We start from the raw sequence: 9,305 nt of genomic DNA, 5'->3' as shown, positions 1-9,305 counted from the left end.
GCTCCTCACAACTGTGGCACGGCCATGATCAGCAGTCCTCTTCTGGTCCCCTCATCCTTCAGTTCTCTGTTGCCACTTCTTAGCCATTGACACAAGGCCCAGGTTCGGAGGGATTCCTTCACTAGTTCGGAAAATCTCGTATGTGTTTACAACTTACTGACTCGTCTCCAGGTGGGATTACACATGCTTCTCTTCAGAAGCCTAGGACATGTTCAGGCAGGATCAAAGAGGACATGGCTGCTTTAATGGATATGGGAACTTGCTATTAGTTAGCAGTGGAGCGGGGCACTCCTGGCTTCCCAGGGGCATTTATTTGTAGAGGCAATCTGGTCATGATGACTCCAAATCAGTGTGAGGAGAGAATACGGAGAGATGCAAAGTGACAAGCGTGGGATGGAAGTGGAAGACTGCCAGGAGTGGAGCTGCAAAGAACATATTTACAAAAGCTTCAGCACGAAGGAAAATGAGGGTTCTTCCTGTAAAAGTCAGATGCCTAGGAACAAATACTGAAGGGTGTGTTTCAGAGCAAGGAATACTATTTTGGGAAACTGTGGTTCTGACTGGGGAGTTGTCTGATAACCAAAGCAACAGTGTGATGAAAAGGTTAATGTGATCACTGTATTTGTTAACATGGGAACATTGAGTAGGAATCTGGTACGTGTATTATTTCTGTTTTTTAAATGACTACAGCTGCTGGTGAAATACAGCATGCAGTTCTAGCACCAACATTTCAAGCAGCGTGTTAAAAATTAGGGGTGAGGGAAGAACTGGAACATTTCTTAAATGATTGGGAACTATGTATTTTAATGAAATACTCAAGGACTTTGATTTAGTTAGCTTAACAAGGAAAAGTTTTGACTTATCAAAGGTAACTGGTCTGTAGTTCCAATACAGGGAACAGACAGATGAAAAAGCAACCCTTTAGCTTAATGCTGAAAGAAGTAACAAGAGTGAATGCCTGGAAATTAGACAAGTTAGATAAATGCAGCCTACTCATGACATAGACATTTTTAAAGAGAAGGGTAATCATCCACTGGAACAACTTAGTACAGGTGACATTAGACTTTCCATCACCAGTAATTTTTAAGTGAAAATTGGATTTATTTAAAAAAAAAAAATAAAATAGTTCAAGCAGCAACTACTTCAGCAATGTTTTATAACCAATATTACATCAAAGGTCAGCCTATAGACTTTTGTTCATTTAATCTAGGGTATATAACATTCCAATCTAACAATTTTAAGGTAAATCACAAGCATGCATAAAGAATGGCTGACTACAAACCCTGTGAGGCATATAAGCATTTTCAATGTTTATTTGTTTTTCTCCAAAAACTATTCTTGTCTGTGCAGTAACTGCTGTGCAATGTAGATTCCACTGCAGTAGCATTAGACTAGGTAGCAGAAGCACAAAGCTCAGCGCTGGATGCAAAATCCTTCTGCAATTCAAAGTGAATGCTTGGGTGTTTAGCCCATGCTGAGCTCCCTGCTGTTGCCTGCAGCTCAGGAACTGTGAACAGATGAGGTTATAGCAGCAGCTGATACTGCACCCTCTCCAAAGTGGTTCAAAGAAAGACCTAGGTGGGAAAAGTGTCTGTCCCTGACTTGTGAAGTAAGACTTTCCACAGAAGAACCGTATTCACTGGGAAAATTTAACTGTAACAAGACTTGTGGTGGATTCTGTCACTCTAAATCAAGCTTCCATGTCTACCTCAAAAACATGCCCTTGCTCTGCACAAGTTCTTGGCCCTGTCAGGAAAATCACTAGGCAATATTCTTAAGCCTGTGTTTTGATAAGGTCAAACTAAATTAGGAAAATGGTTCCTTCTGACTTCAGAAAATAGAAAAAACAGTGGATGTGATCCATTAGCAGTGGAGAAAAAGAGATTTTATTTTAAAGCCAAAGAACTAGGTTGATTATTTATTTGTTTGTTTATTAATTTATTTTTTTATTTTCAGAATCTGCACAGGTACTGCATTGTGCTCCTTATCATAGAAACAAATCTGGGGCTACGATTTAAAGAAAAAAAAAACCAAAAACAACCCCCACAAAACCCCACAAAAAAACAAAACAAAGCAAAGCAACCCCCCCAAAAACCCAACAAAACCTTAATTTCAACTCCTAAATACTTTCATTAAGACTCCAGGAAAAAAATGGACAAACCTTCAGAAATGACGAGCACTCAGCAAGTCCCATTGATCCTAAGGTCAGAAGCAACAGAGTGGGGCTTATAAGGAGGAATGATGTAGATTTAGGGCTTTGACAAAGGAGCCTTGGCTCATCTTGCCATGACAGTTGTTAACACCTTAATCCAAACAACACTCCTGCCCCTTGGCCTCAGAGTCCCCATGCTTTTTTTCTAATCCACTGCCCGGTAGCTACCTGGGGGCATCGCTCAGCTGTTTAGCTCACACTGGTGGTGAGTTCAAACTAACGTAGAAGACTGCAAACTGGTGAAGAGGGGTGCAAGCATGTGTTCCCCTCAGCGCTGGGGATGGAGACCTCTTGGAAAGAGACAAGGTGGGCAGCTGTTAACAGTAGCAAACCACAGTGCCACAGAAAAAAGCTTATTTTAGTTTGAAGAGCTTAGTTTCGGATACAGCTGTGTCTGCAGAGCTCAGACTTTCCACAGGACGTACCTGGCACTGTGAGGACAAAACCCCCAGTCTCCAGGCTGCTAGGGGTCTAATGGAACCAAGGGAGAATATTTGTCCCCTATGACTAAATGTTTAGAGACTTCCTAAAGTTCAGGTTAATGATCCAGTCATGTAAATTCAGGTAGCATTTGGGGATATTTTAGGCTTGCATTACTGGAAAACAGAGGGAAGATCTCCAAAATGTCATTTTAGAGAAGAAAGCCATTTTGAAGTCCTACTAATGTAAAAATTATTCAAAAACCAGGAAGATTTTTTTTAATCATCAGATTTATCTGAAAGTATGTAAAATATTTCTGCATGGCTACTTCACTGCGTGTCAAATTTTACCTTGGATTGAATTTCTGCAGACAAATTGTAAACGCTTTTAATAAAAGCACTACTATTATTAATCTACTTGTCAATAAAAACAATTTTTCAGATGCTTGAATCCACAATTTCCTAACTTTCTAAATGCTCTAAACTTCTTGAATCCTTGGAACAAACCATGTAATATGTTTATCTTAATCTGCAATTTTGGGGAACATTGACTGTGATCTAAAACTCAGGTTTTGTAATTGTGTTTTCTCTCCTTGAGGCAGAAAAGGGTATCAACAGCATATCAATTATATTATCATGCTGGGCCATTTTATATTCTACCTTCATGTTTTCTATGGAAAACATAATTATCACTATTATAATCCACATCAAAGGAAGGTATCTATGAAGTGTAACTGCAGCTTATATTGACAACAGTTTCTTCTCTGGAGGAAGCCATATGTTTCTGTTGTTTTGTGAGGAAATCTTAAAGCATTACGATTTTTTCCCCCAGTATTGCATCCAAGAGAAGCATTGTCTCAATCCTTTCCTTCAGTTACCCTTTGATAGCTCAGTCAGACCCAGTTCCTCCTCCGTGCTGTTGGGGCCTTTCAAGGGGAGCAACCAACTCATGAAAATAGAGTCTCTACCATCTCTCAGGTGCTTAATATAACAGAAAGCATTGGAAACTCCAGAGCAGCTCCTCCAGTCTCCAAATAGGGGATGTTGACTTGTTCTTATGAAGATGGCTTGTTTGCAGAACTTTTGCAACACAGCAGTTGTTGGGGGAATAAGAGGTATATTAGATGCAGACAGATCCATCAGGGGATAGAGCTGTGAAACTCTTCTGAACTATAACAACATAATTTTCAGATCTGAAACAATGCCAGATTTTGGTCAACTTTAACAGCGATTGAAAAAGGCACAACCTCAACATAAGAATCATGCCTCTCCCAAAGTTAAAGTCTATGCTCCAGAGCCTGGAGTAAAATCCCTCAGTGGGATGGCAGTAAGAATTTTATAACAAAAATAAAAAGACATATTTTCCTTGATCTCATTCTTCAAAAAGGACAAAGGATCTTTCTGAAGTTTTTAAAAAGCACTTGGCTTGAAACAGCCAACCAGCCCACAGAATTCAATCTTGTTAGCTAAAAAAGGAAATATTATAGTTAATGAAAATACGATTTGGGGATAGAAAATATTAGGCAAATCTAACTATAGGTGTTAAAAATTGTGTTTTATAATGAAAGTGGCAATCGCATGACAGGTCTTACAATTTCATCAAAGCAAATTAACATAATTTAACATAAAGCAAATTATTACAATTTCATTGAAGTACACTAACAATAAACAATTTCTAAATAAACAATTAGGGTTCCAGTTTCTTAATTTTTATTACCCAGAAGTCAGGAGTATTATGAAATTTCTTCTGGAAATTTCCAGTGTATCTTTTTTGTAGGTGTTACATACATTTTCAGAGAAGCCAACAGGTTCATTCACACCAGTGAATTCTGGCTATAGCTAAGGAGGGAATCTGGGACTCTGCAGACTGCATGAGTCAGAAAAAAGTATGACTTCTGATCCCAAGACAATAAAATGATTACTTGATTTCATTGGAAAGCCAATCAAGAAAAATTAAATACTTCAAATAAGTGAATTATCAGCAAATTAAAAAGAAAATAAATTTATTTACTGAAGCTAGCTTTTTAAGAGGCAAGAGCATCTCCTTCTAGCGGCCTATTCGATATGAAGCAGTTCTACAAAACTGTAAAACTTTCTTTTGTGGTGATTAGAAATTATCATAGGCCCTTGTTACAAGTTGTCACCCTTTCAGCCCTTTATCACACCATATGATTAAGGCCTTGTTCTGGAAAAGATTTTTTTTTGTTTGTTGAATATCCAACTGAATAGAGATGCTATGCTGATCAGCTGATCAGAAGATCTTCTTCTCTATCTTGATTTTCAATAGAAACTCTCCAGACCAAACAGCTTGCAGGCACCAGGCAGTGATGCTGAATGAGATCCCTGGAAGAATGAATTACAGGCACTAAGCTTGACTACGTTGATTCCCAAATCATCACACTGAGGGTATAGACATAAAGCCAATTACACAATATGCAAATATATTGTATCACATCTGGATTACATATGCTCAGCTTCTTCTCCATAGAGAAATTCTTTGCAAAAGTTACCAGCAATTAACAGAAACATAACTATGGTGACAGATACGATTTAGCTATCAGAAAAAGGAAAAAAAACCCATGCTCTTCCACAAAATCATATATATATATATATATATACACACACATACATAGCAATAGAAAGAGATTGATGCTGCCAAGGGTTGCTAAAGCAGAAACAGCACTGCTGTATACAACATTCTTCCATCCTAGCCCAGCTGATTTTCAAATTTGAGCAGAACAGCCCACAAGCTACTGCAGCAGTAGTTACCTTTCCATGTCTTGCATTGTCTTGATGTAAGAAACAGGCTGGAGAAACATGCAGGGCTACACATGTTAGGTAATGATCATGCCAGAAAAGCCCATGAGGATAACTTGGTTAAGTTCTGTACCAAATTACAAGATATAGTCAAGTAAAGATTACTTACTACTAAGACTGCCTTTTTTTCCCTCTTTCCGAGATTATTTCCCTAAATAAAAGGACAATTAGAAATTACAGGGTTTTTAGTTCACATAGGTTATCAACATGAAAAAGCATATTTAGAAAAAACACTCAGACCAGATAATTCAAAGGATACTACTTATTTTACTGAAGTATGAGAAAGACAGCAGCACTAACAACAATGTTTTAATTATCCCAATTTTTAAAATATTTAAGCTGTTTTGACATCTGTGCCGCTCAGTTTTTCTTTCTCACTGGATGCTATCTCCATAAAACTGCATTCTCTCTGGCTATGCATGATTATCTACTTCCTTAAACAATCATTTTCAAGTGTTGCCAATGACTAACAATCTCACAATCCCGAAAAATCTCCCCCCGTGTAGGAATTTTACATGTGTGAACTTGCTATATAGAATATACAAATTTGCTTTTTCCCTGTTGCCTGTCACAGACTACTCAGAATAAGCCTGGGGTCTCAAGGGATCCACATAGCTCAAGTTAAAAATCACTGTCCTAAAAGTTGGATTTTTGTTTTTGTTAGTGCTTGTTCCTCTTCTGTTAAAAGAATATCCCGAGGAATTTGGGTTAGCTGATAGTGTGTGCAGCCTTCATGTCATAGAAAGAAACAACCACTGTTTTTTCCACTATTGTGATAAAACTCAGTAATAAGCATTGAATGCCCTCAAACCCATTAATTAGGTGAGGGGGCTTTTAACAAATAAAAATATTCTTTCATATGTAATAAAGAATGCAAGGAAACTGGGTAAACTAATATGCCCTTAATACTTTTGCTCCGTACGTTTATCCTTCCATCTTGTAAATACTTAGGCATAAGAACAGTGGTATGCCTGTGTGCAGTGTGACTCAATTTGCTGAGATCACATGTATAAATGTTTGTCAGATCGAGGCTTAAACTGTCAGTAAAGTGCTTAATTTGCGTAATTTGAATTGAGGAGAGTAGTAGTGGCAGTACCTGGCAGGTTAAATGTAAGGATAGACCCACAAGGGAAAAAGGTCCTTTTTTTCCAAAATATTTGAAGCCATGAGGAATCTAGTATGTTCCAAATTGAAAACATTCATTTTTTACAGAATTTTTATGAACCCTAGGAATGAAAATTAATTTGGACAAGTTGAAAGAGAGACTCAACTCCATGACTAACATGGGAATTACCCTAATCCTCTCTTCAACTTAATCATGGAATTTTAACAAGGTTTTTCTGGAAGCCCTTGAGATCTCCTAGGTTGAACATTAACTTATGTCCGTTATTTTTATACTGCTTAAAACACACTCATAAATGCAATCTATGGCTGAGTTATGAGATAAACCCTTTGAGTTCTAAATCACTTGTTTGAATCTTGGCCAGAAATTGCCACCGTTCGCTGGCTTTTCCATGATATACGTGAAAAGGGTTGATGATCTCAGTCTAGTAGCAGTTCTAATGCTGTATCTCCAGCTATGCCTACTTAATGCTAGATTATTTCTGGAGGAAAAAAAAAACCAAACAACAAAAAAACCCTGTTCTCTTGGGCTTATGCTACAGATGAATAGCATAAACCCTAAGGAACCAGGCATGTCTGGAAGCAATGCACAAGTTTCTCTTCTGCTCTGCCCTCCCAAATATATGCCTCTTAGCCAAAAAGAGATGTGGTGCGGAGATTATACCTCAAAAGGTATAACCCACCCCTGCTCACTTAGTTTCTCTTTATCACAGTACCCAGAACTAGGAATTTCTATGACCCAGAGGAAACTTTTGGTTACGACGGTGTAAATGAGGGAAGCCAACTGCTTGATAGAAACTTGTTCAAGGCTAAAAGATTCAGTAAAACGATGTTGGCGAGAGCAATTTTTCTGCCAGTGTTACTGTTTCTGCTAAGTAAATTTAAAGCCAGCAGCAGAACCATAAGAAGCATCAGCCAGAGCTCAGATCTGGTAACCTTCCAGATATGCCACAGAGCCTTTTATTTTTTCAGGCCTTTAGGGATGGATGGGTTGAGGGATATGAGAGGCCAGGCTCATTTAGATGATAGGTAATTACTCTCACTGGACAGTTGGTTTATGGAGTTGTTTATAACGTGTGCTTTGCATTTTGTAGAACACTTATAAGAGTGAATAAATGCTCAAATACAGTCATTAATAAATGTTAATATTACATCTACCTACCAGAAAATACAAACAGGAATCTGTTACTGGGGGAAAGTCACCATTTCATAAATCTAAATCCAAGCAAAGACGTTAGAATTGCTAAAAAGACCGAACATATGCTCTGTCAGGTGCAAACCCGGGAAACTCTTCCTTGTAACAGGACCTAAACATCAGCTGTGCCCTTCTTGCTTACTTTCTCTCAGTCCTGGGCTAAATTTTAATGCCGAATCTCATTACCAGATGCTGTTTCCCTCATTTATTATTCTTCACAACTGTTGGCTTCGGTACAATTTCATAGGCTACCACCTTAAAGAGGGCGCGAGAAGGAGGGAGGGGGCTGTTTTTCTAGTTGGGGCTGCCCCTCCTCGGCTGAGTCTCATTTGGCTTTTAATGCTTGCAGGTGGTGCCTGGCTTGCCGGCTGCCCGCGCCCTGCCCTGCCCCGCGGAAGCGGCTCCGGCTCCGGCTGCGGCTCCAGCACCGGCACCGGCGGGCGCGCATCTTCCCCCGCCGCTTCTGGCCTTTCCTCCCCCTCCCCTGGCTTGGGTAAACAGCTGCATCGCAGCTCGCAAGTAACCGCTATTTTCAATTTCGAAGCTAATGAAATCAGTAACGTAGAAGCATGTACTTACCCCGCCTTTCCCCGGCAAAATACAAAAGCAAATCCGCTGTTTCCTTTCAAAACACGGGCATGGCGTTTTGCGTTATTTTCTAAAGCAGTGGGGGAAAAAAAAAAAACCCAACACAAAACCCAAAAAAACCCAAACCACTATTTTTCCCGCAAGTTCAAGCGTAAAATAAGATGCTTTAAAATAAATAACGCACCATTTTGAATCAACGCTTCATGAGATTGTCTAGGGGCCAATGCTTACAAATCCTCCCCTTATTATGTCCCAGGATAGGAGCTCTGATGCACGGACACAAAATAACTTTGCTCAGTGACCTGCGGGCGAGAGAAAATCCTTGCCAGCTCTGCAAATGACCCAGCACTGACACTGGCTTCTATAAACTGTTCACTCAGCAACACTCCCTAGTTCCGTTATGCACGTTGACATTTTTTGGACCGCGGACTGCAACCCCGGCCAAGCTTTTAAAAACATCTGCTGATAAAATTCAGCAGGTAGTTTGGAAAAAAAAAACCACAAACGGAGTGAGACGAGGAGTGTGGAGGGTTAAAAACTGAAGGGAAAAGAAAGAAAAAAAAAAGCGCTAACCCGCTAGGCAGTAACAGTTGAGAGAAACTTGCCGAGCCGCCGGCAGCGGGTGGCGGGCAGGGGCGTCCCACGGCCCCCGGGCTGGGCACCACCGGCACCCCCGCAGCTTCTCGCTGCGTTGGCCGTCCCCTACCGAGCACAGCGGGGACGGGTCTTTCCTTCCCCCGCAAGTTCCCCCCTCGCCCCCCAAACAGTTGCAGCACCCCAAGTTGGTGGGTTGGGATTTATTCCCCCCCCCTCAGCTGTTGGCGTTGCAGGGTGAATTGGCGTTCGCGCCTGCCCCGCTGCCCCCAGCGCCGGCTCTCCGGGGACGCAGGAGGGGCAGCACTATTTGCAGGCAGCAGCGATCCCCGGCGCTCGCCGTGCCGATCCCATTGGC

General features: G+C 40.5%; 1 long non-coding RNA gene across 3 annotated transcripts; it reads right to left on the bottom strand.

Moving 5' to 3' along the window:
• Nucleotides 1-4,128: 4,128 nt before the first annotated feature.
• LOC142029450 (uncharacterized) lies at nt 4,129-9,105 on the bottom strand. 3 transcript variants are annotated; one of them, XR_012649923.1, is made up of 4 exons: nt 8,345-9,105; nt 7,733-7,785; nt 5,558-5,599; nt 4,129-4,974 (listed from the first exon to the last, which is right to left on the bottom strand). It is a non-coding gene; the product is annotated as an uncharacterized LOC142029450 (long non-coding RNA). The 3 variants fall into 3 exon arrangements; XR_012649924.1 differs by lacking the exon at nt 7,733-7,785 and having other exon boundaries at nt 8,345-8,655; nt 8,927-9,105; XR_012649922.1 differs by lacking the exon at nt 7,733-7,785 and having other exon boundaries at nt 4,131-4,974.
• Between the last annotated feature and the right edge of the window lie 200 nt (nt 9,106-9,305).

The sequence above is a fragment of the Buteo buteo genome, chromosome 3, assembly GCF_964188355.1.
Source record: "Buteo buteo chromosome 3, bButBut1.hap1.1, whole genome shotgun sequence".
Classification (NCBI taxonomy): Eukaryota; Metazoa; Chordata; class Aves; order Accipitriformes; family Accipitridae; genus Buteo; species Buteo buteo.
The sequence above is the reverse complement of the archived record's forward strand: the minus strand, read 5'-3'. Positions and strand labels throughout refer to the sequence as shown.